The sequence below is a fragment of the Symphodus melops genome (genome assembly GCF_947650265.1).
Source record: "Symphodus melops genome assembly, chromosome: 23".
NCBI lineage: Eukaryota > Metazoa > Chordata > Actinopteri > Labriformes > Labridae > Symphodus > Symphodus melops.
Genome location: NC_136713.1, coordinates 6,962,366 through 6,989,747, shown reverse-complemented (window position 1 = coordinate 6,989,747; position 27,382 = coordinate 6,962,366). Strand labels below are relative to the sequence as shown.

Below are 27,382 nucleotides of genomic sequence, written 5' to 3'. Positions count from 1 at the left end.
AAATAGGAAAACATAAGTCACTTAATTGATTACTCGAGGCCTCAATGACAGTGCTCGAGTAGGACATCTAGTGGTCAATAAAATGAAGTGCAATCGAGACATGTTGATTGATTAACGGACGAGAGTCAATGACATATAGTATGCAGTGTCAGAAATACGATGTAAGAATTGAGAGAAATTAAAGTACAATTAGAAAAACAAAGCTGATTGAGGGGATGTAATTTTGCTTTTATTTATTTATCGCATAAAGTAGGCCTAATACAAGTTAGATGTTTGATCCTCACTCCATACCAGTAGGTGGCGGAAATGCACCAATTCGCTGTTTGCCAAATGCTATAAAAGCTTGCCGAAGAAGAACGACAAAAACATTAAACCTCAAAAAGACATGGGAAGCGGAATGAAGAAGCACAGCTGTGAAGTGGGAAAACATGGTGAGCGAACAGGTGAGTTTGGAGCCTCGCACACACGGGGGAGAAACTAATGCACGTGCTGTGTGGTTAAGTGATGGCTGATCGAGGCTATGACACCTGATTCAACAAATGGTTCATTACTCGAAGGGTAAGTGCTCAGATGGGACATCTCGTGGTCAATCAGATGAAGTGCACTGTAGACATGTTGGTTCGTGAATTTTTAGCGGTTTGATTCGCCATGCTGTATACTTTCAAGCTGACAATAACATCTAAAATAAAAAATTGATTGAAGTTGTTGAAGATGTCTTTTTTATCCGGCACGTCAGATTGTAGTAGGCTTTAGCTCTAGACATCAATGAATCATCGCCTTTTCTAAAACTAGTCTAAATAGCTTAAAATAAGTTGAGTATTGAGTGTTCAGCAGGCTAAATGTCACGTGATCTCATTTCTAATGTTAAATTGCACCTTCCTACCTGTTTGAGACACTTTGGCTGACACTCCATGATCATTCATTAACTGATAAAATCAACGATTTCATGTATTGATGTTATTGAATTAGTAGTAATTAATGCAACACTGTCACACTCCATCCCAGTGATTGTAAATGATCGATCCTTGTTTTTGTTTAGCTTTATTTAAGAAGAGCAATGCACATACAGTTACTAAACAAAATCACAACGTAAATAGTGAAACACACAGTACATTAAAATACTGACTATATAGTAAAATAAACCGATAAAGGCGCATACATAAATATGAAAATCATTAATTTATAATAATGCAGACACACAACTAAAAGAAGGGATTTAAGTGAGGATTTTAGTTCTCGATTTTAAAAATGTATCGCATGCTCGTTTGTTTGTGATTTAGGAGGCGTGACGTGGTGTTTTACGGTTAATTTCGCACAGCATTGTGGGTGATAAAATAAAAGTAATTAACTGAAAGGATGCATCCGATCCAGGGTGCCTCCCAGTCCCTCCCACCGAAGGTGCATTGGGAGAGGGACGAGGAAACATGCGAGGGAATCTGTTGCACAAAACCCGGAAAAGGCCTGGGTGTCGTAGTTCATACGTCATTGGTCACGTGACTAAACTACTACACTTCTCATGTCCTACCTTATTTTTACAGTCTATGGTCCTACCGCACATGTGTCGGGGGACTTTCATCACTAGGTAATGTTGCTAACTCACAGGCTAATGTTACAGATGAGACTTTAATTTGTTTAAATTATGACCAAGCATTTTATGGTTAAAATAAATGATTTTAGGAAAAAAAAATACCGAATGACTTGTTTGTGTGCGATAGTGTACAGTCTTTGCATGATTATTAGCAGGTTAATTTAACTCTTCCAGTATGCGCCTCTTTTATTCCCAATATCTTACTCATATTTTTTTCTCACATCCTGTCAGTCTATTATTTATAAATGAATGACTGGTTGCATTATTTATTGGTCATATTTGGAAATTATAATATACCGGTAAACAAAAATCCCACTGCCATGCTCAAAATAGAAACTACTGACACACTAATGTAAAAGTAACCACTAGAGGGCGACATTTCCCCACAAGTGATGGATTGAATCGACCGCCTTTATTAGTCCCCCTTCTTTGTTGAGAAGGTTCATAGGCTTCAGTGACTTTAATCCTGTTATTTAAAATTTAAAGTTATCAAAAACTTAATATAAATATGCAATACTTATGAAAAGATAACATTTGTAAATATAAACGCCTTCAGCTTATAGTCACGTGTTCTGTGCTTCATTTCATAAAAAGACAAGACACAAGTTCTCTTTATTTCTCTGATATGAACTGTGCAGTTTAAATAAAGCTGGCCACAAGAGGGCGCCTTTTCCACAACATCTCACAATATGATTGGACAGATGACAAAACTCAGTTAATAGTAATTGAAAAGAGAAAAATAAAATAGTAAATGAAAGATACGTCCAATTAGGAAAAAGAAAAGTCTCTAAATTGTACAATTAGTTTTTATCACAGATCTAATTTCTGACAGAGAATTTTTTTATTTAAAAAAATAAGTGTGTCAAAAAGTCACAAACTGTGGTCCATGGTTAAAAGATCATAAATAATTGTAATCGTCGCGCTTTAATGAAAGCAGCACTGAGCGTTAAACTTGTCACCATTAATTAATAAAAAGCTTCATCTAGCACACCTGAAATAAACCGTCTGACTTTGACTGGGAAGTGTGAAGTGACAGCCTGTCTTAAACAAAACTAATCACTGGATGGGGAAATTTCCCCACAGTAATGAACAACCTGGCTCAGGTTACTTTATTTGTATCCGTCTGTATTTTTCTTTGCAGCAGTGAGATCGACAACCATTGTGACACAGATTGCAAGAAAAAGAAAAGAAAAAAAAAGGAATAATAAACAAGAGCGCAATAAGACACAATGTTTTAAATGCTGTCATAAAAATTTGTGAATACATGAAATCTGTTGCAGACAGATAAAGCTCATAAGTAGAAAATAAGTAGAAAAGTCTGAAAAATTGAAAACATGCATCTTATATTTCCATAGTTTCTTGAATCAGATGTTCCATTTCAGAAGAGAATTAAAGACACTCCAAACCTTTGAAAGTGAAGCTGAACAAAGGTTGACGTAATTGTTCAGCATGTTTCAACTTGAGATGAAATCAGAGTTCTGATGCATTTTCCTGTTTTAATGCAAATTAAAATCTCATAAAACTATACTGCTGTCGTATGGCCTTACAATTACATCTTTGTCTCTCGTAGATGTGTCCTCAGTGGAGGTCAGGCTGGAAGAAGTGACGCTGGACGATCCCCTTCGCTCTGTAGAAGCTCTGAGGTAAGACCATCTTTACAGTAGATGAAAACCAGAACAGCTGCTAAAGTTATACATCTCACAGTGACATACCTGCAACCTTGAAATGCTTCCCATCATGCTGTAGTGCAGTGGAAGGTGCTTATTGTTTACAAAGAGAACTACACAGAAAAACAAAATAAATAATGGTTGACAAGTCAGGACCTTTTAAAGAAATTGTCAGTAAGATCTCTGATTCTGAACAAAATAAAGCAGGGTCATTTGTTATGAATGCAGCACAGGTAAAAGACAAAACATGACTAAATGGTGTTTCTTTGCGTCTCTCCTGTCCTCAGTATGCTGTCAAGTCTCGGATCAGGATTTGACCGTCAGAAGAGCGTGCTGCTGCTGTCGGCCAGACTGGTACCTGAGCTCCTCTCTTGGTTTCATGCACACCTCTGTCAGGATTGACTGCATTTATTGTTCGAGTTATTTGATGGATGTTTCCATTTGTACTGAGGTGAACGGGAAACAGTCCCACCGAGAAAGATTGTTCCTGCCGCTCCAGGAGAAGAAATGCAGAGAACGTCCCAGATGTGGTTCGTGAAGGAGGGAGACCCCTTTGCCTCGAGTTCAGTGTTACACTGGACAGCTGTTCAACATGGTTGCCATCACCAAGTCTGGACACAAGAAGGTGAAAAACACATTTTGACATCAGAAAATTCACACAGGCACAGGACTGAGAACAAATGTTTTACGTTGAAGTGGTGCAACGGAACACAAAAACTTTGGTTTGGTACAGTTCCAAGTTTTGAAGCTTGCATTTTCGGTACAGTAGAGGGACCTGATCCAATACTTTTCTTTTATTACACATTCGGCTAATTGCAGCATTGACAGTTCAGACTTGTACACCTGCTCAGGTTACTTTAAAAAAAAAAAAAAAAATGTACATCATAAAAAATAAAAATCCTCAAACCAAAAGAGTCTCACAGATGAATGAAATAAAAGACTATTTAATACAGCCTATATGTAAAATATATATTTTTAATTACAGTTAGTTTTTAGTTTATTAAGCTAACAGTTTTTTGGATGCCGTAGTTTTCAATTATTTTATTATTATTATATGTGATGTAACAGCTTCAACTGCATTTTTTATGGCTTTGGCCCATTCAGGAAAAACTAGAAAACGGCTGTGTGTTGGGGATGTAGGGTGTTCATTCAGATTGGTATTAGGAGCAGGTGCAGCATTAAAGGGACCAATCTGTGGAACATGAAGTTCAATTTGATAAGAGAAAATTAGTAGTTTTACTTGAGTTTGACACAGACCTTTGATTGAAACCTGAACATTTTTATTCTGTTGTGTTCTTTCTTGGACCAACGTGAGGTATCAGAAAACTTGTTGATTGTCACATTATTTACAAGTCTGAGCTCAGCCAGCTCCCTCTGAAGGAACCTCTGTATTTAGTCTGCTCGTATCCTTAATCCTATTCTCAAAGCTCATGACCACAGGGGAGGAATATCAGCTGGAAAACAGTGACCTTTCCCTTCACACTCAGCTCCCTCTTCACCACAATAGTTAGATACAACACCTGCATTACTGTCGACGTTGAGCCAATTTGAAAAATCAACTCAAGTGAGTGTTATGATACGGAGAACAGAAATGCCCCTTTTGTCATCCTTCGTCTCATTCAGGGCTGTTACGTCGGGTCCTTTTTGGCTCATGCTGCAAGAAATGTGGAGCTGAAGCTGCAGGAGTGGGGGGTTGACTGCCTGTCGGTGCTCCTAAATCGGTGAGCTGATGTGAGTTGCTAATGTGTTAGGAGTCATTATGGGACAAATGTATTTTTATGTAAAGCCTTTTTCCTCTCACCATTTCAACTCAGGCACTGCAAGCAAAAAGACGCCATCTAAAATGCGTGAGTGATCAACATCAGTTGACTTCAGGACTTCATATTTCACCCACTCTGTCTTTAAAACACAACTAGTGCTGTGGCAGCATGATCACTGTTTATAGGTGTTTAACAAGATGTGAGTCAATAACTATTGATTATTTTTTGGTTGAGCATGTTTTTGGTGCAGCATTTCAAAAGCTCGGAATTAACTTGATTTGTAAATGTGACTGTTAAAATAATGAGTATAATTACATTGAACTAAAAAAATAGACTTGCATATTGTGGTTTGCACATGAAGTGATTTATTTGGGTAAGAAGCCTCAGACCTAACATAGTCAACAGCATGTACAGAAGCAGGCATTTAAAGGTGACATCACTAACAGATCAGATTTATAAAAAGAAAAATGAACTTACAGGTAGCCTCGTTGCTGTCAGGAGGCTGCTGTAGGAGCAATGAGAACCTTGGCTTTCCAGTGACGGAGCCCTGCAGATCACCTGTGACCCTGGAGACGAAAAAAACACTATCAAATGTCATCATGACTGTTCTAAATCTGTTGCAAACTTTGAGGAAAAATAAAACTTTTTGACAAATGTACAAATTTGACATTGTAATGAAATAACGTATTTTGATGAAAATCTCGTGGCAACAAAGTTGGTAATTTTGATTTTAAAAAAAACAAAACATTTTGTCGAAAGAGGATTTCTGGTGAAAACACAGTAAATATGATTTTTGTGAAAAATGTTGACCGCTGAGCTTTTCACTTTTCTTTCTATTTGACACTCCACATATCATTGACAGATTCTTTTGTTGGGTTCATTGACTGTAGTGAACCTTTCTCTTCGTGTTGCAGGACACTGCTGTTCAGGGGCTCAATGAGGAAGAACTTTGACCCTTTTAACTGCCACACATAAGAACTGTGAAACGCTCTGCAAGAGGTCAGTGACACTAACACAAGCACATTCTTCTGTCGAATTGAAAATGAAGATTAAAGAGACAAGAACAACGTAAACTTGATGGCTCCTTACCATCTGGTGGAAAACACTGCAATGAATTTCATAGTAATAAACATGTTTTTAATGAATAAATTGTAAATTTTGATTTAAATACAACTATATGAATAAATTTCAAATCGCACAAACAGCTAAAAAGATTAAAATGTTTTGATGAATACATTTTACAAATATTTTTTAAAGTTGAATATTTTTGAAAATATTACAATTTTTTGATGAGTAAATTGTAAATATTAAAATATCTTTTAAAAGCTGAAATTAAAATGTTTTGATTAAACATGAATTGTATTGTAAATATTCAAATGTTTTAATAAATTTTAAATTAAAATGTTTTTGATGAGTAAAATGCAAATATTAAAATATTTTTGAAAAGTTGAAAATATTAGAATGTTTTGATGAATAAATTTTACGCTTTAAATACTTTTGAAAATATCCAAATATTTTAGAAACGTTGAACATATTTTCCATAAATGAAAGTATTAAAATGTTTTTGAAAAATCGGAAATATTAAAATTGTTGATGAATTGTAAATACTGAAATATTTTTGAAAAGTATTTACAATTCAAATTTTTAAAAGTTGAAGATGTAATTTTTTTTAATTAATAAATTGTAAATATTAAAATAATTTTGATGAATAAATTAATTGTTAATATTTAAATGTTTTCAATAATACAATTTTTATATTAAAAATATTTTCAAAGGTTGAAGATATATTTTTTAATGAATTGTAAATATTTAAATATCTTTTAAAGTGGAAAATATCAGTGTTTTGATAAATACATTTTTAATGAAAATATTTTGAAAAGTTGAAAATATTTTTAAAAAAAAGAAAATATTAAAATGTTTTGATGAATACATTTTAAATTATTTTTGAAAATATTAAAATGTTTTTAATGAATTGTAATTAAAATATTTTTGAAGAATCTGAAATATAATTTTTTTGATGAATTGTAAATACTGAAATATTTTTGAAAAGTTGAAAATATTAAAATGTTTTGATAATTTAAATGAAAATATTTTTAAAAGTTGAAAATATTTTTGAAAAACTGAAAATATTGGAATGTTTTGATGAATACATTTTACACTTTAAAATATTTTGAAGTTTTTGATGAATACATTTTAATTAAAATATTTTTGAAAAATCGGAAATATTGAAATTGATAAAATGAATTGTAAATACTGAAATATGTTTGAAATATTACTCAAACATTAAAATGTATTTGATGAATCAATTGTAAATTTTAAAATAAAGTTTAAATTGAAGTTTAAAATATTAAAATATATGAGTGAACTGTAAACATCAAAATGTTTTTTGAAAAATGGAAAGTTTTAAAATGTTTTTGAAAAATTGAAAGTTTTAGAATTTTTGATGTATAAATTCAGAATTTTTTAAGTTGCATTCAAAGAAATAATAGCAGACAATGCATGTTTCCAAAACAAAGCGTCAACTATTAACAAAAGCAAATCAGCAAAGATTATCAACAGCAGATGAACCATCACAGACCATTAACAGTCACAAACCACCAAACTTTAAATGCAAAATGGAATCAATCCTAACAATTTCATTACACACCAAGACAGGTAGTTTCAAAACAACCTCTAATGCAAGTCAGCCAGCAGCAAGAAAACTCCAGTACACCTTAAAAACAATCAACTCTATTCGTCTCAAAGCTATTGTTGAATAGAAAGTGGAATGAGGTCAAAAACTGCCAAAAACCTTGATGGGCTTTCTTCCTCAAATGTGTTGCAGTGCACGCAACAGAAACAATGTTAGAGTATTAGGCAGTCTAGCATCAAGAGACACCCGAGCTGCAGTGCTGTCTTCATGCGTAAAATGCATTCACATGCACAATAGCTTTTCATAGTTTTCTATTGTTAATTTAAATGTAGAGATGTTTACATACATTTATATTTGGTCTTCAATGATTCATAATGAGAAATAACTTGCATTAAAAGTACAATTAATATTTTCAAGTGAAGAATTTTTTATTTTGACTTTAAACCTTTCACAAATGTTGAGTGAAAAATGTTGATCGCAGAGCTGTTGCAAATTGTAAGTGATACATTTTTATCCTAGACCTGCCGCACATTTTGAGTGAAAACTATTACCGTAAACCTGTCAAAATGTGAAGTGATAAATGTTATCCCTGTCGCAGTTTTTTTTTCAGCTGTCAGCATTAGTCACTTAACATTTGAGATTAAATGTTGACCGTAAACCTGTCGCAAATTTTGAGTGATACATTTTGACCGCAGACGTTTCGCACACTTTGATTTATAAATGTTTATCACAGACCTGTCTCTAAGGTCTTATAGATTAATGTTGACCATGGAGCTGTTGTAAATTAAGTTATGAACTTTGACCGTGAACCTGCCGCAAATTTTCAGTGATGAATGTTGACCATGTATCTGTTGCAAGTTGCAACTGAAAACAACTGTAAACCGGTCACAAATTCATCAACATCAACATGAATCACTTAACATTTGAGATTAAATGTTGACCGTAGACGCACACTTTGAGCTACAAATGTTTATCACAGACCTGTCTCCATGATTGATAGATGAATGTTGACCATGGAGTGGTTGTAAATTGAGTCAAACTTTGACCATGAACCTGTCGCAAATTTTCAGTGATGAATGTTGACCATGTATCTGTTGCAATTTGTGATTGAAAACAAGGACTGTGAACCGGTCACAAATTTTGAGTGATGAATATAGACCGCAGACCTGTCACAAATGTGGAGTGATGAATGTTGTCCACGGAGCAACATTTGTCACTTTACATTTGAGACAGGCCAAAGGTCAACTCTGATCACTCATAATTTTTTGATTAGTAAATTGGTAATCTTAAAGGAATTGTTTTAAAAGAACTTAGTTTTAAAATACTTTATGATAATTTATAAATCTTGGTGAAAACTTCATTTTAAACAAAATTGAGAATTTAAAATTTTACATTTTCTTGACAATTTTATTTCCTGAAATAAATTATAAAATTCTTTTTTATAGAAAAATTGAAAAAAAAACTATTTGATAATTAAGTTGTAAATCTTCAAATGTTTCAAAAAATTAAAATACTTTTACTAAATTTTAAACTGAAATATTTTTGAAAAATTGAAATTAAAATGTTTTTGATGAATAAATCTTTAACATTAAAATAATTTTGAAAAGTTGAAAATATTTTTCAAAATACTAAAATAATTTCGAAAACTTGAAAATATTTTTAAAAAATTGAAATTAAAATGTTTTTGAATAAATTTAAAACATTAAAATAATTTTGAGAAGTTGAAAATATTATTGAAAAATTGAAATTAAAATGTTTTTGATGAATACATTTTTAACATTAAAATAATTTTGAAAAGTTGAAAATAGAAAATATTTTTGAAAATACTAAAATAATTTCGAAAAGTTGAATATTTTTAAAAAATTGAAATTAAAATGTTTTTGATTAATACATTTTAAACATTAAAATAATTTTGAAAAGTTGAAAATATTTTTGAAAATTGAAAATACTAAAATAATTTTGAAAAGTTGAAAATATTTTTGAAAATACTAATAATTTTGAAAAGTTGAAAATATTTTTTCAAATACTAAAATTTTGAAAAGTTGAAAATATGTTTGAAAATTTTAAATTAAAATGTTTTTGATGAATACATTTTAAGCATTAAAATAATTTTGAAAAGTTGAAAATATTTTTGAAAATTGAAAATATTTTTTCAAATACTAAAATAATTTTGAAAAGTTGAAAATATTTTTGAAAAATTGAAATTAAAGTTTTTGATGAATACATTTTTAACATTAAAATAATTTTGAAAAGTTGAAAATACTAAAATAATTTTGAAAAGTTGAAAATATTTTTGAAAATTGAATGCTAAAATTTCGAAAACTTTTAAATATTTTTGAAAAATTGAAATTAAAATGTTTTTGATGAATACATTTTTAACATTAAAATAATTTTGAAAAGTTGAAAATATTTTTGAAAATAGAAAATAATTTTGAAAAGTTGAAAATATTTTTGAAAAGTTGAAAATATTTTTGAAAATACCAAAATAATTTTGAAAAGTTGAAAATATTTTTTAAAAATTGAAATTAAAGTTTTTGATGAATACATTTTTAACATTAAAATAATTTTGAAAAGTTGAAAATACTAAAATAATTTGGAAAAGTTGAAAATATTTTTGAAAATTGAAAATATTTTTGAAAATACTAAAATAATTTTGAAAAGTTGAAAATATTTTTGAAAATACTAAAATAATTTCGAAAAGTTGAAAATTTTTGAAAATTGAAAATATTTTTGAAAATACTAAAATAATTTTGAAAAGTTGAATTTTTTGAAAAATTTAAATGTTTAATAAATTCTTAACAAAATAATTTTAAAAAGTTGAAAATAGAAAATATTTTTGAAAATACTAAAATAATTTTGAAAAGTTAAAAATATTTTTGAAAGTACTAAAATAATTTTGAAAAGTTGAAAATATTTTTGAAAATTGAAAATAATTTCGAAAACTTGAAAATATTTTTGAAAAATTGAAATTAAAATGTTTGAATAAATTTAAAACATTAAAATAATTTTGAGAAGTTGAAAATAGTTTTGAAAATTGAAAAGTTTTGAAAATACTAAAATAATAATGAAAAGTTGAAAATATTTTTGAAAATAGAAAATAATTTTGAAAAGTTGAAAACATTTTTGAAAATTGAAAATATTTTTGAAAATACTAAAATATTTTTGAAAAGTTGAAAATATTTTTGAAAAGTTGAAAATATTTTTGAAAATTGAAAAAGCTAAAATTTCGAAAACTTTTAAATATTTTTGAAAAATTGAAATTAAAATGTTTTTGATGAATACATTTTTAACATTAAAATAATTTTGAAAAGTTGAAAATATTTTTGAAAATAAAAAATAATTTTGAAAAGTTGAAAATATTTTTGAAAATACTAAAATAATTTTGAAAAGTTGAAAATATTTTTGAAAAATTGAAATTAAAGTTTTTGATGAATACATTTTTAACATTAAAATAATTTTGAAAAGTTGAAAATACTAAAATAATTTGGAAAAGTTGAATATATTTTTGAAAATTGAATGCTAAAATTTCGAAAACTTTTAAATATTTTTGAAAAATTGAAATTAAAATGTTTTTGATGAATACATTTTTAACATTAAAATAATTTTGAAAAGTTGAAAATATTTTTGAAAATAGAAAATAATTTTGAAAAGTTGAAAATATTTTTTAAAAATTGAAATTAAAGTTTTTGATGAATACATTTTTAACATTAAAATAATTTTGAAAAGTTGAAAATACTAAAATAATTTGGAAAAGTTGAAAATATTTTTGAAAAATTTAAATTAAAAGGTTTTTGAATAAATTTAAAACATTAAAATAATTTTGAGAAGTTGAAAATAGTTTTGAAAATTGAAAATATTTTTGAAAATACTAAAATAATTTTGAAAAGTTGAAAATATTTTTGAAAATTGAAAATATTTTTGAAAATACTAAAATAATTTTGAAAAGTTGAAAATATTTTTGAAAATACTAAAATAATTTCGAAAAGTTGAAAATTTTTGAAAATTGAAAATATTTTTGAAAATACTAAAATAATTTTGAAAAGTTGAAAATATTTTTGAAAAATTGAAATTAAAAGGTTTTTGATGAATACATTTTAAACATTAAAATAATTTGGAAAAGTTGAAAATATTTTTGAAAATTGAAAATATTTTTGAAAATACTAAAATAATTTTGAAAAGTTGAAAATATTTTTGAAAATACTAAAATAATTTCGAAAAGTTGAAAATTGAAAATATTTTTGAAAATACTAAAATAATTTTGAAAAGTTGAATTTTTTGAAAAATTAAAATGTTTTTTAATAAATTCTTAACAAAATAATTTTAAAAAGTTGAAAATAGAAAATATTTTTGAAAATACTAAAATAATTTGGAAAAGTTAAAAATATTTTTGAAAATTGAAAATATTTTTGAAAGTACTAAAATAATTTTGAAAAGTTGAAAATATTTTTGAAAATTGAAAATAATTTCGAAAACTTGAAAATATTTTTGAAAAATTGAAATTAAAATGTTTGAATAAATTTTTAACATTAAAATAATTTGGAAAAGTTGAAAATATTTTTGAAAATTGAAAATATTTTTTAAATACTAAAATAATTTCGAAAAGTTGAAAATATTTTTGAAAAATTGAAATTAAAATGTTTTTGATGAATACATTTTAAACATTAAAATAATGAGAAGTTGAAAATATTATTGAAAATTGAAAATACTAAAATAATTTAAAAGTTGAAAATATTTTTGAAAAATTGAAATTAAAATGTTTTTGATGAATAAATTTTAAACATTAAAATAATTTTGAAAAGTAGAAAATATTTTCGAAAATTGAAAATACTAAAATAATTTCGAAAAGTTAAAGATATTTTTGAAAAAATTGAAATTAAAAATTTTTGGATGAATAAATTTTAGTTGAAAATATTTTTTGAAGAATCAAATTAAAATGTTTTTGATTAATAAATTATAAATATTAAAATATTTTGATAAAGTATACATTTTTAAATATTTCTGAACTTTTAAATATTTTTGAAAAAATGAAATTAACAGTTTATGAATAAATTGTAAACATTGAAATAATTTTGAAAAGTTTGAAAACATTAAAATGTTTTTGATGAATAAATTCTAAACATGAAAAATTGAAGTTTAAATTAAAATTGTTGATGAATAAACGGTAAACACTTTTTTGAAAAATGGAAAGTTTTGAAATATTTTGAAGAAATTGAAACTTTTAGAATTTTTGATGTATAAATTTAGATTTCTTTACATTGCATTCAAAGAAATAACAATAGCAGACAATGCATGTTTCCAAAACAAAGCGTTATCTATTAACTAAAGCAAATCAGCAAAAATTATTCACAGCAGATGAACCATCACAGACCATTAACAGTCACACAAACAGCCAAACTTTAAATGCAAACAATCCCATTACACACTAAGACAGGTAGTTTCAAACAACCTCTAATGCAAGTCAGCCAGCAGCAAGAAAACTCAACTCTATTAGTCTCTAAGTTATTTTGAATAGAAAGTGGAATGAGCTCAAAAACTGCCAAAAACCTTGATGAGCTTTCTTCCTCAATGTGTTGCAGTGCACGCAACAGAAACAATGTTAGAGTATTAAGCAGTCTAGCATCAAGAGACACCCGAGCTGCACTGCTGTCTTCATGCGTAAAATGCGGTCACATGCACAATAGCTTTTGATAGTTTTCTAATCTTAATTTAAATGTAGAGATGTTTACATACATTTATATTTGGTCTTCAATGGTTCATAATGAGAAATAACTTGCATTAAAAGTACAATTAATATTTTCAAGTAAAGGATTTTTTATTTTGACTTTAAACCTTTCACAAATGTTGAGTCAAAAATGTTGACCGCAGAACTGCTGCAAATTTCAAGTGATGTTTATCCTAGACCTGCCACACAATTTGAGTGAAAACAATGACCTGTCGCAAATAGAGATAAATGTTTATCACAGACCTGTCATGAGTTTTGAGTGGGAAATGTTGCTCTGTTGTCAACATGTATTCATGTCATTAAATGTTGACCGTGAACCTGTTGAAAATTGTAAGTGACAAATATTGACCGCTGACCTGTCACAAATGTTAAGTGATTAATGTTGACCGCAGAGCAACATTTATCATTCTATCGCTCAACATTTGCAACAGGTCAGCAGTCAACATTCATCACTTAACATTTGAGATTAAATGTTGACCGTAAACCTGTTGCAAATTTTGAGTGATAAATGTTGACCGCAGATGTGTCGCACACTTTGAGCTTTAAATGTTTACCACAGACCTGTCTCCAAGATTGATAGATGAATGTTGACCATGTATCTATTGCAATTTGTGATTGAAAACAATGACTGTAAACCGGTCACAAATTTTGAGTGATTAATGTTGACTGCTGAACTGTTGCAAATGTGGAGTGATTAATGTTGTCCACGGAGCAACATTTGTCACTTTACATTTGCAACTGTTCAGCAGTCAACATTTATCACTCAACCTTTGAGACAGGTCAGCAGTCAACATTTATTACAGAACATTTGCAACAGTTCAGTAGTCAACATTTATCACTCAACATTTGAGACAGGTCAGCAGTCAACATTTATCATGCAAAATTTGAGACAGGTCGAAGGTCAACATTTATCACTCATAATTTGCTACAGTTCAGAAGTCAACATTTATCACTCAACATTTGAGACAGGTCAGCTGTCAACATTAAATCACTTAACAATTGAGATTAAATGTTGACCGTAAACCTGTCGCAAATTTTGAGTGATAAATGTTGACTTCTGAACTGTAGCAAATTTTGAGTGATAAATGTTGACCGCAGATGTGTCCCACACTTTGAGCTATAAATGTTTACCACAGACCTGTCTCCAAGATTGATAGATGAATGTTGACCATGGAGCTGTTGTGAATTGAGTCATCAACATAACCGACCATGTATCTGTTGCAATTTGTGACTGGTCACAAATTTTGAGTGATAAATATAGACCGCAGACCTGTCACAAATGTGGAGTGATGAATGTTGTCCACGGAGCAACACTTGTCACTTTACATTTGCAACAGTTCAGCAGTTAACATTTATCACTCAAAATTTGATACAGGTCAAAGGTCAACATTTATCACTCAAAATTTGATACAGGTCAAAGGTCAACATTTATCACTCATGTGCAACAGTTCAGCAGTTAACATTTATCACTCCAAATTTCAGACAGGTCAAAGGTCAACATTTATCACTCAACATGTGCAACAGTTCAGCAGTCAACATTTATCACTCAAAATTTCAGACAGGTCAAAGGTCAACATTTATCACTACATTTGAGACAGGTCAGCAGTCAACATTAATCACTTAACATTTGAGATTAAATGTTGACCGCAGATGTGTCGCACATTTTGAGCTATAAATGTTTACCACAGACCTGTCTCCAAGATTGATAGATGTTGACCATGGAGCTGTCGTAAATTGAGTGATAAACTTTGACCGTGAAGCTGCCGCAAATTTTCAGTGAATGCTGACCATGTATCTGTTGTAATTTGTGACTGAAAACAATTACTGTAAACCGGTCACAAATTTTGAGTGATAAATATAGACCGCAGACCTGTCACAAATATTGAGTGATTAATGTTGTCCACGGAGCAACATTTATCACTCAACATTTGCAACAGTTCAGTCAACATTTATCGCTCAACATTTGAGACAGGTCCACATTTATCACCCAAAATGTGCAACAGTTCAGCAGTATATTTATCATTTAAAAAAAAATAAATGGTAAACCTGTTGGAAATTGAGTGGTGAATTTTTCTCTGTGGTCAACAATTATCACTTTACATTTGCAACAGTTTTGGAGTCAACATTTATCATAACTTTTACGACAAGTCAGCAGTGAACATTTTTCACTGAAAGTAGATTTAAAGAAAACATTGCAAAATCAAAAATAGTTTTTGATGAATAGTGAATGAATGAATAGTAAATTTAAAAATCTGAGCGAAATTATATTTTACAAAGACTAAAAAAAACTAATAAATGATTTTAATAAAGTACATTCTGACGAATATATGATTTTATTAAAAATTTGCACATTTTAAAACATTTGTATCAATAAATTACAAAGTTTGAAAAAAATGACTTAACGTCTAAATATAGACAAACAAATTTGGACGACAACAATGCACAAAGTTTCATGAATTGCACATTTTGTTTAAAATGTAAAGTTTAATATGAACATTTTTGATATTTAAATTGCATTTTTTAATTAGCTTTTTGAGAATTCCACAAGGGAGCCAAACTCTTTGTAAACTTGTGGTTTGTAATATGTCCCAGAAATTATTTCAAAGAGTCAACAAAAAGAGTCAATGCATGTTTTCAAAACATGACTTACAAAGTGTTATCTATATTAAAACAGTATCTCCAAAAACAAACTAACAAACAAAAATATCACCAGCAGCAAACAAACCATCACAGGCCAGGAACATTCACACAAACAGCCAACCATTGAATGCAAAATGTAAATCAACCACAACATTTTGAAAGCCTAGGCAGGCTTTCAGCATACACAGCAGAAACAACAAAGCTTACAGGAATAAACAACAATTCAGTTCATCGAAAAGTATTTGACTCACGTTTGATGTGAATGTCATGCTATGAGCAGCACATCAAAAGCAGGTAGATGTCCCAGCTTTTTTATGTGACATGCCAACCTTTCGCAGCACAAAACACAGCAGCAGTGGGAAAAGCATGGTAGGAAGCAAACAAGCCAGCAAGCAGACGGAGAGGGAGGCCACAGTGATTGACAACTGTCTGACTCACAAGTCACAAATCAAGTCTTGAAGTATGATCGAAACAAGTAGATTTGAATAAAATATGCAGTTTCAAGCAACCTCTCATGCAATACAACCAACAACAAGCAGACCTCCTGTACAGGCTAAAAACTATCAACATATCTCTAAACTACCATTGAATGCAAAGTGGAAACTCCCAAAATCATCAAAAGCCTCGGTGGGCTTACTATGTCAATGTGTAACAGTACACATAACAGAAACAATGTTAAAGTGTTCGGCAATATAAACCATGTGTAAGCTAGCATCAAGAGTCCCGTAGCTGTTTTCAAAACATGACTTACAAACTTATACGTTATTAAAGCTAAGAAATGCTCATTTAGCTACAGTCGAACAAAAAAAACAAACGAGCAAAAAATCATCACCAGAAGCTAACAAACCATCACAGACTGAGAACAGTCACTCAAACAGCCAACCATTAGATGCAAAATAGAACCAATCCTAACATTTCCATTACGCATTAAGGCAAGGAGTTTCCACCAACCTCTTGTGCAATTAAACTAGCAGCAAGAAAACCTCCTGTACAGGCTAAAAACAATCAACTCTATTAGTCAACACACATCTCTAAACTATCATTAAATGCGGAATAAAAAAGTGGAATCAGTTCCAAAATGCCAAAAGCCTCAGTACGATTTCTTCTTTACTGTGTTACAGTGCATACAACCACAATAGCTTTTCACAGTTTTGTATGTGTAGTTTTAATTTAGACATTTATTTTTACTCAATAGCTTTCGTTAAAAGTATAATTCATGATCTTTTTTTAAAGAGTTTTATATTTGCAAATGGTGAATAATACAGTAAACATTGACTGAGGACTTATTGCAATTATTTGACTGAAAACAATGACTAAACATGTTGAAAATTAAGTGATAAATATTGACCGCAGAAGTATCACAAATTTTGAGTAATAACTGTTGACCGCGGAGCTGTCAGAAATTTTGAGTGACAAATATTGACCCTGAACCTGCCGCAAAGTTTGAATGATAAATGTTGACCGTGGAGCAACATTTATCACTCAAACTTTGAGACAGATCAGCATTCAACATTTATCACAAAAAATTTGAGACAAGTCAGCAGTCAACATTTATCACTCAAACTTTGAGACAGATCAGCATTCAACATTTATCACAAAAAATTTGAGACAGATCAGCAGTCAACATTTATCAGTCAACATTTGATGAAAATACAGCTTGAAAGCAATTAATTGCATATTTTGATGAAAGTCAAATTTTTATGACTTAATTGCAAATTCCAACAAAAATATTATTTTTCATGATTTAAAATCGTACTTTTATGAAAACATGTTTTTTGACAAATTGCAAATTTTGATTAAATAATTTTTGATGACTAAATTGTCAAGTTTAAAGTAATGATTTGACAGAAATGTAAATATTGATAAAAGAAACAACTTTTGATTAATATGCAAAGTGTAATGAAAACCTTTTTCATATCTAAATAGTATTTTTAGATTAGCTATTTGAAAATTACACTAAAGAGCAATTTTGCAACAGTCAGGCACAAAAACAAACTTATTTCTCTGCAAACCTTGAGTTTCGATATGTCCAAGAAATTTAGTCAAAGAGGCAATAGAATATTGTAAGTTGAATTCAAAAAGACAATAAAATTAGTCGATGCATGTTTTCAAAACATGACTTACAAAGTGTTATCTGTTATTACAGCTGAGAAATCCATTAATTTAGCTCCAATTGAACAAAAAGAAACAAGCAAAACGTATCACCAGCAGCAAACAAACCATCACAGACTAGAAACATTTACACAAACAGCCAACCTTTAAATGCAAATTTGAATCAATCTTTAACTATTTCATTCCACATCAAGGCCGGGAGTTTCAAGCAACCTCTCATGCAATTTAACCAGCAGCAAACAAATCTCCTGCAAAGGTGAAAAACAATCAACACATCTTTAAACTATTGTTAAATACAAAGTGGAGTCAGTCCCAAAATTGCCAAAAGCCTTAGTGGGCTTTCTTCTTGACTGTGTTACACTGCACACAAGAGAAACAATTATTAGGTAATCTAGACAATATGTAAGACAGCATCAACAGACCCCCCCCTTATCTGCACTGCCGTCTTCACTATGTAACAGTCACAACTACAATAGCTATTCACAGTTTTGTGCATGTACTTGTAATTTAGAGATGTTTAGATATGTTTATTTTGGGTCTTTAATTTTTTTTGTATTGCACCAAAAATAACTAATTAAAAGTACAATTCAATTAGTTTAAGTATTCTGACCTGTCGCAAATTTTCAGTGAAAACAATGACTGTAAACATGTCACAAATGTTAAGTGATCAATGTTGACCACGGAGCAACATTGATCACTTAACATTTGGGACAGGTTTACAGTCAACATTAATCAATCAATCTTTGAGACAGGTCCAGGGTCAACATTTACCCTCAACATTTTGATTAAAATTTGAAGTTTGATGAATAAATTGTAGAATTTAAAGAATAGATTTTAAATTTGATTAAAACATGATTTTGGTTGATATTTTTGATAATTAAATTGTTAACTTGATGAAAATACAGCTTTTGATTTAAGTCTTACATTTTGATAGACTTAATTAAATTGCAGATTTTTTTTAAAAGCCGAGTTTTGTGGAATGAAATCGCAAATTCTGATGCAAACGATTGATGCATCATAAATATTGAAAGATTTTTTTATGAATAACTTTTAAAGAATAAAATAGCCAATTTTGAGGTAAATGCGGTATTTGAAGTTATTTTGTGGAATATACATTTTTTACGATTGATTTGACAAAATTGCACATTGGAGATGAAATGATTTTTGCTGGATAAACTAAAAAATTCAATGGACTTGCTGTAAACTTTGACAAGGTTTATGTGATCATTTAATAAGCGTAGGTCAAAATAACCTAATCAGAAAGCTTATTTAAAATAACATAGGGCTGCTGTGAGCTATTCAGCATCAGTCAGGTATGAAACCAATTTCACACAGTTACATTTCACAAACTTTATTCTGTGTATACGGTCCTCTGTTCTGTAATATTATTCACAACAAAATGTCAGTGCATGTTTTCAAAACATGACTTACAAACTGCTTTGTTATTAAAGCTGAGAAATCCACTAATTTAGCTACAACCGAACAAAAACAAACTAACAAAAAAATATCACCAGCAGCAAACAAACCATCACAGGCCAGGAACATTCACACAAACAGCCAACCATTGAATGCTAAATGTAATCAACCACAACATTTTGAAAGCCTAGGCAGGCCTTCATATACACAGCAGAAACAACAAAGCTTACAGGAAAAAAAACAATCAGTTAATAGAAAAGTATTTGACTCACGTTTGATGTGAACGGCTGTTCGGTCTCCCTCCCCTGAGAAAGCAATCTTTTTTGTTAACAGCATCATTTGACATACTTTCAAATGCCCTTCACTCAGAGCATGTCATGCTATGAGCAGCACATCAAAAGCAGGTAGATGTCCCAGCTTTTTTATGTGACATGCCAACCTTTCGCAGCACAAAACACAGCAGCAGTGGGAAAAGCATGGTAGGAAGCAAACAAGCCAGCAAGCAGACGGAGAGGGAGGCCACAGTGATTGACAACTGTCTGACTCACAAGTCACAAATCAAGTCTTGAAGTATGATCGAAACAAGTGAATTCAAATAAAATATGCAGTTTCAAGCAACCTCTCATGCAATACAACCAACAGCAAGCAGACCTCCTGTACAGGCTAAAAACTATCAACATATCTCTAAACTACCATTGAATGCAAAGTGGAAACTCCCAAAATCATCAAAAGCCTCGGTGGGCTTACTATGTCAATGTGTAACAGTACACATAACAGAAACAATGTTAAAGTGTTCGGCAATATAAACCATGTGTAAGCTAGCATCAAGAGTCCCGTAGCTGTTTTCAAAACATGACTTACAAACTTATACGTTATTAAAGCTAAGAAATGCTCATTTAGCTACAGTCGAACAAAAAAAACAAACGAGCAAAAAATCATCACCAGAAGCTAACAAACCATCACAGACTGAGAACAGTCACTCAAACAGCCAACCATTAGATGCAAAATAGAACCAATCCTAACATTTCCATGACGCATTAAGGCCGGGAGTTTCCACAAAGTTGAATCAGTTTCAAAATGCCAAAAGCCTCAGTAGGATTTCTTCTTTAATGTGTTACAGTGCACACAACCACAATAGCTTTTCACAGTTTTGTATGTGTAGTTTTAATTTAGACAAATTTATTTTTACTCAATAGTTGATATTGCAGAAAAAATAGTTTTCGTTAAAAGTAGAATGCATGGTCTTTTTTAGTGAAAAAAAAAAGTTTTATCCTCACTTGTCGCAAATGTTGAGTGATAAAGTAAACATTGACTGAGGACCTATCGCAATTATTTGACTGAAAACAATGACTAAACGTGTTGCAAATTAAGTGATAAATATTGACCGCAGAAGTATCACAAATTTTGAGTAATAACTGTTGACTGCGGAGCTGTCAGAAATTTTGAGTGACAAATATTGACCCTGAACCTGCCGCAAAGTTTGAATGATAAATGTTGACCGTGGAGCAACATTTATCACTCAAACTTTGAGACAGATCAGCATTCAACATTTATCACTCAAAATTTGAGATAAGTCAGTCAACAATTGATGAAAATATAGCTTTAAATTAATTGCAAATTTTGATCAGTCAATTTTTGAGGACTTACCGTAAATTCCGGACTATAAGCCGCTACTTTTTTCTCACACTTCGAGCACTGCGGCTTCTACTCCGGTGCGGCTAATGCATGGATTTTTCTTGGGGGACAATGAGCTTCTGCCGCAAAAACATTTGACTTCGTCACGTCGGATCTTAATATCAGTCATTTTGCGCTTCATGCACGCACCCTCATGATGGAAAACACACGGAGAAATACATATGATGCAGCTTTCAAGTTAAAGGCGATCGACCTGGCTGTCAAAGAAGCTAACAGAGCTGCTGCACGTTAAGATGACACTGACAGCGACAACAGAGACTGAGGAAGTGAGTAATGAAGTCATTCTGAGGCAGTGAATGGATGGACTTTTTCTTGTGAAATATATGACGGTCATCTTTTTCATCAGCCGTGTTACAGACACCGTCGGCTAGGCTTCGTATTGTAACGGTTCATGTTGTAAAGTCAGTAGTTGATAATGTGTTCATAATTCCGATTATGTGGAGAGTCAGTGAATGCACCAGCGAGAACGTGTTGAGTGGCTGTATGAGAGAACGCTGGGGGAGAGAGTTGGATTGTTACGGCAAGTTATGTGTTGCTCTCTGCTGTAAACGGCGTGGTCACGGCCGACAGTGATCGGGTTATTAAAAGTTATTATTTGTTATTATTCGTCGTCCTTTAACGTCCGTACGGACGCTACAGTATTTGCGGATGTTACCGGTAGCCTACGTCTGTGTAAATAGCTCTTGTTATAGCGTGGACACCTGCGGCTTATAATCAAGTGCGGCTTATATATGTACAAATACATTTATTCACTTATTTTTAGCCGGTGCGGCTTATATCCAGGTGCGCTCAATAGTACGGAATTTACGGTAATTGCAAATAGTATTTTTCATGATTAAATTGTACTTTATGAAAATGTGTTTTTTGATAAATTGCAACGTTTGATTAAATTTTTGATGACTAAATTGTCAAGTTTGAAAGAAATGATTTGACAGAAATAATGTAAATTTTGCTTAAAGAAACAACTTTTGATTAATATGCAAAGTGTAATGAAAACCTTTTTAATATCTAAATTGCATTTTTAGATTAGCCATTTGAAAATTACACTGAAGAGCAATTTTGCAACAGTCAGGCACAAAAACACAAACATTTTATTTCTCTGCAAACTTTGAGTTTCAATAGGTCCAAGAAATTTATTGAAAGAGGCAGTAGAATATTATAAGTTGAATTCAAAAAGACAACAAAATGAGTCCATGCATGTTTTCAAAACATGACTTACAAAGTGTTATCTGTTATTAAAGCTGAGAAATCCATTCATGTCATCAAGAGACCCCCCCTTATCTACACTGCCGTCTTCACTATGTAACAGTCACAACCACAATAGCTATTCACAGTTTTGTGTGTGTACTTGTAATTTAGAGATGTTTAGATAGGTTTATTTTTGGTCGTTAATATTTTATATTGCAGCAAAAATAACTAAAAAGTACAATTCAATTAGTTTAAGTATTTTGACCCGTCGCAAATTTTCAGTGAAAACAATGACTGTAAACCTGTCGCAAATGTTAAGTGATAAATGTTGACCGCGGAGCAACATTGATCACTTAACATTTGGGACAGGTTTACAGTCAACATTTATCAATCAATCTTTGAGACAGGTCCAGGGAGTTTGATGAATAAATTGTAAAATTTAAAAAATAGACTTTAATTTTGATTAAAACACATTTTTGGTTGGTAATACAATTTTTGATAATTAAATCTTTTACAACAAAATACTGTTACAGCAATCCAATAGTTGCCGTATCAAAAATGTACAAGTATACAATCACTATAACCAAGTTTACAAATGAGAATATGGATCAAACAGTAATTGTGGTCCTGAAACTGAGCTTGTTTCTGAAATTGTGAAATATGTACATTTGTTTATTCATATCTTCATTCTAATTTCACTCAATGCCGATAAGTGGAGGCAACAGTTGCCAGTTTACTAAATTCCTCTTTACTATTCTTCCATATTTAAGGGTACAGCAGTTGGAGACACCGCTGGGATGTTTGGCTGGAGGAGAATCCTTCAGCTGAAGTGGAAACCTCTCGGACAGCATCCCTCAAACTACCCTGGCTGATGAGAAAGGAGCTGGTTGAGAAACATCGGCACCTTGTATCCTGAAGTGAGTAGAAGTGACCACTAGGGAGCAGCAGTAAACTATTGAAGTCTAATAAACCCCTTGTTTTACTGCTTAGGCCAACTTCTCTGATGAAATGTGTTCTGATACAGATTTAAGGACCTGCCAAAGAATATGTGACTGGTAAGACTAGCAGTCATAATAAAGTACCTCAAACAGGAACAAATGAGATAGAATGTCAGGTCTCCTTAATGTTCAGGACATAATAGACAAAGTCAAAATAGAAATGAGTGAACAGGAAGACCTCCTAGAACGTGGAGAGATAACAAAAAAAACATGCATGAACAATGAACGTTCCTGCAAAGTCAAGTACCCCAGTAAAGAGTATGCCTTCAGCTGCCCCCTAATGGCAACAGTCTTTAAGCAAAGACTTAAAGATATCTGGACAAATAGTAAGCTGGGGCAAAAAGATTAGTTAACCTTATCTAGCCTTGCCAGACCGACTGAAAGCAGATTCTACCTGAAATCATGACCCAGCATTAGCTCAGACTCTTCATGTATACTGTTTTACCTGGCCTGCAAAATGACATTAAGAGTGACCTGCAGACCAGTCAAGTGATGTTCCTGTGGAAAAGAAAAACACCCAGCAAAGCACAAGTTTTTTTATTTGTGCTTTTGGTATGGAGAGAGAGAGCCACTTACTTGATGTGCCATGAAGAGATGTTGCTGTGGTGGTGGTGGTGGTGGTGTGATGATCTGGGGGATATTTTCCAGGCACACTTTGGGCCCATGTATACCTGTTGAGCACCATTTTAAGGCCACAGCCTACCCGAGTATCGTTGCTGACCATCACCATCCCTTGATGACCACTGTGCTTCTGATGACTACTTCCAGGAGTGATACGTGCCATGTCACCAAGCTCATCTCAAATTGGCTTCTCGAACATGACAATGACTTCACTTTACTCTTATGGCCTTCAGTCACCAAATACCAATCCAATAGAGTACCTTTCTGATTTGGTTGAACGTGAAATTCGTCTCATGAATCTGCAGCCGACAAATGCGCAGCAAGTACGTAATGCTATCATGTCACTATAGACCAAAATCTCTGAGGAGTATTCCCAGCACCTTGTTAAATCCATGGCACGAAGATGTAAGAAGACGAAGACCAAAGGGGGTCCAACCAAGTACTAGCAAATTGTACCTAAAAAAACCCCCCAACCCTCAGGCCCTGGACTGAAACAACTTAGTTCACCCGTCTCCTCAGAGAGAGGGGGAAAACTCGCTTTTATTGGTCCTACAGTCAATTAGAAAGGACTATGACACAGATGTGCGTCTAAAACAAAGGAAGCCAAGTCATGAGACTAAATCATTTGAGCTGATCTCCATCAATTTCCTCCATCTTGACAATGGTGATTATGAATATATTTTTGTTGTCATTGACCATTTCACATGCTTTGCAGAAGCAGCCTCCCCGAGTATTGTTGCTGACCATGACCATCCCATGAGGATCAGGGAGGTGAGTTTGAAAACCAACTGTAAAAGAAAGTATTGTGGAGTTGCAGGGTTGAGAACTACAACGTAACGGCATCAAGGAAATGGCCAGGTAGAAAGACTGAACCAAAAGTCATCTGGAAAGACTCCAGACGTTAAAGACACAGAGACAAAAGACTAACTGGAAAGATTCTCGAATGAAACTGACCTATGCACTTGCTGAGAAGTTACTGGATTCTTTGTCATATGAACGCTCCCCAAGTTCAACTTAAGTTCAGACAAGAGAGATGGTAGTATTCAAAACTACATGGAAAAGTGGGAATTGGCAAGAGAAAATGCCAACAAAAGACATTTTGACAGTGAGGTGAGAAGCTCAGTATTACAGCCTGGTAAACATGTTTTAGACAGGAACTTAACTCCTTGTGGTGAACTTGGCAAACTGAGAAATCACTGGAAGTACATTATCCACAGTTGTGCGTAGAGTGGGTGAAGACAGCCCTGAAAATGTAAAAAAAATAACACTGTAATCATCTCCTCCGATGGGTTATCTATCGTTGGATACTTACGTTTATGAACAAACTAGAAGAAAAAAGTTCAGGAAGCAGATTAATCAGATGAAGAGGGTGATGAAGACGATTACGGTACTTTCCTGTGCCACTTCTGCAGATCGAACCACACTTACCCGAGACGGTGTCCACACCACACAGCCAGGTGAAAACTTACCAGAGTTGGAGGAAGTACAAGACCCAACAAATCTACTACATTGGAGATGTGGAGGATGCTCGTCCCTCACCTTTTACAGTCGTTTCCAGAAATGATGAGCTAATGCAGCCAAGACCACAACACCGCAGACGATTTCAGGTTTTCAGGTATGATAGACTTGTTTCACTTACCTGTTAGAATCTGAGAACACTGCACAGCCATACCACTTTTGGCAGTAAGAGGCGTGCAAAGTAGAAAAACTTCTCAATTTAGATAGTTTGTCTGGGTATGAGTGGTTCTAAAACGGAGCATGTTACTGATATTGTAAAATATGTGCATTTGTTTTTAAAACTGCATACTAATGTAAAGTGGAGACAACAGTCTTGTGTTTTCTTTTTCATCTGTACTACTATTCTTTCCTATTTAAAAAAGGTACAACACCAGCAGGAGAATGAGGAATCAAGACAAGAGAAAAACTGTTGCAAAAGACGGGGGGGGGGGGGAAAAAAAAAAAAAAAAAAAAAAAAAAAAAAAGAATACAGAGAAGCAAGGAGGGATGTAACTATACCCTCCATTTATGATTGTTTTTATGTTGACAAAATTAAAATTGAAGTGATGTTATACATTTATATATTCAGTATATATATATATATATATATATATATATATATATACATACACACACTATTTTAATATTTTAAATTGTATTATATTTTGTCATGAAAACACAAAATGTAATTTATCTTTTTTGATATAAATAAGACATTTTAAGTGCTCTGTTTTTTCTTTATAAATTGTTCCGCTGATAATTACAGACACTAAAAGCAACCAAATACGTTTGAAGAACAATGTGTTATTTAATAGTGTAGTATTCAAGAAAAACAAAAGCCCCCATGGCCTAGTAAGTTTAGCAAACCAAGCAAGAGGAAATTATACAGCAACTAGCAGCCTTTGTCCACATGCTGCAATCAACCCCAGGTGGTGAAGAAACTGTCCAGGAGCTCACAAACAAATGCAACGTAAAAAGACAAGTAAAAATAAGTATAAACCAACAAATGAAGAAGAAAGCAAGCAGACCTCCATACAAGACCAGCAAACAGGTATGCAAAGTTAAGAAAGCAGAACAGCTCCAAGCTAGTTAGCTTAATAGCAAAACCTAATCAAGAACAAAGCCAGAAGTCACATATGCCAACAAACACAGCAGACAGGTTTAGCAAAGAGAAATGTATACAAATTTGACTTACTTTTGGAAGTATTTTTCATGGCCACATGGTGCTCAGTTCCTGTTGAGACCAGTTTAAGAAAGTTAGTCATCAAGAAGAACGCTAGTACTGAGACAGAAAACTTGCAAAACTGGATTAATTTCAACTTACATTTTAAAGTAATTTTCGTCCATGGCAGCAAAGTCACGTGCCGTACCCGCTTCAATTGTTCCTTTGAAAACAGATTTGAAAAATGTTAGCCGTCAGAAGGCAAACAAGCTAGCAAGCATGCTGAGAGAAACACTTGACGAACAAAAAATTATTTGACTTACTCATTGAAGGCTTGATCTTTTCTGTAACAGTGGCGAAGTGTCCATATGTTCAAGTAAAGCTCCACTGCAGTTTTCATATTGAATTCTTGGCTTTTGAGAGTTTTCCCTCTATATTTGACCGACTATGCTAGCTCCTGCTATTAGCAACTACAGAAAGCTAATTTTACAGCATATTTTTTTAGTTTGCTCACTTTCTGTAGTTTGTAGTGAGTAAGAAGTTTGAAGGCTTCATAATTAAGTTCTTGAAAGAACTATTTCATTAGCTTTTTTTTTTTTATAAGTTTGAAAAAACCACTTGGTTTTTCCCTTAGGACTCGTATGACCACTCCGACTGCTTCACTGCAGTCAACTGACTTGTGGC

The 27,382-nt window shown here is 32.0% G+C and overlaps 3 long non-coding RNA genes across 3 annotated transcripts; 2 read left to right on the top strand and 1 right to left on the bottom strand.

Moving 5' to 3' along the window:
* Positions 1-345: 345 nt before the first annotated feature.
* Positions 346-23,270, top strand: LOC306818691. The gene is made up of 5 exons (XR_013778345.1): positions 346-443; positions 3,159-3,880; positions 4,879-4,976; positions 5,930-6,014; positions 23,191-23,270. It is a non-coding gene; the product is annotated as an uncharacterized lncRNA (long non-coding RNA).
* Positions 5,553-26,921, bottom strand: LOC306818692. Its single transcript, XR_013778346.1, has 3 exons — positions 26,861-26,921; positions 26,732-26,770; positions 5,553-5,581 (listed from the first exon to the last, which is right to left on the bottom strand). It is a non-coding gene; the product is annotated as an uncharacterized lncRNA (long non-coding RNA).
* On the top strand, positions 23,310-25,954 carry LOC306818760. The gene is made up of 4 exons (XR_013778362.1): positions 23,310-23,337; positions 24,755-24,810; positions 25,452-25,654; positions 25,920-25,954. It is a non-coding gene; the product is annotated as an uncharacterized lncRNA (long non-coding RNA).
* Positions 26,922-27,382: the final 461 nt, after the last annotated feature.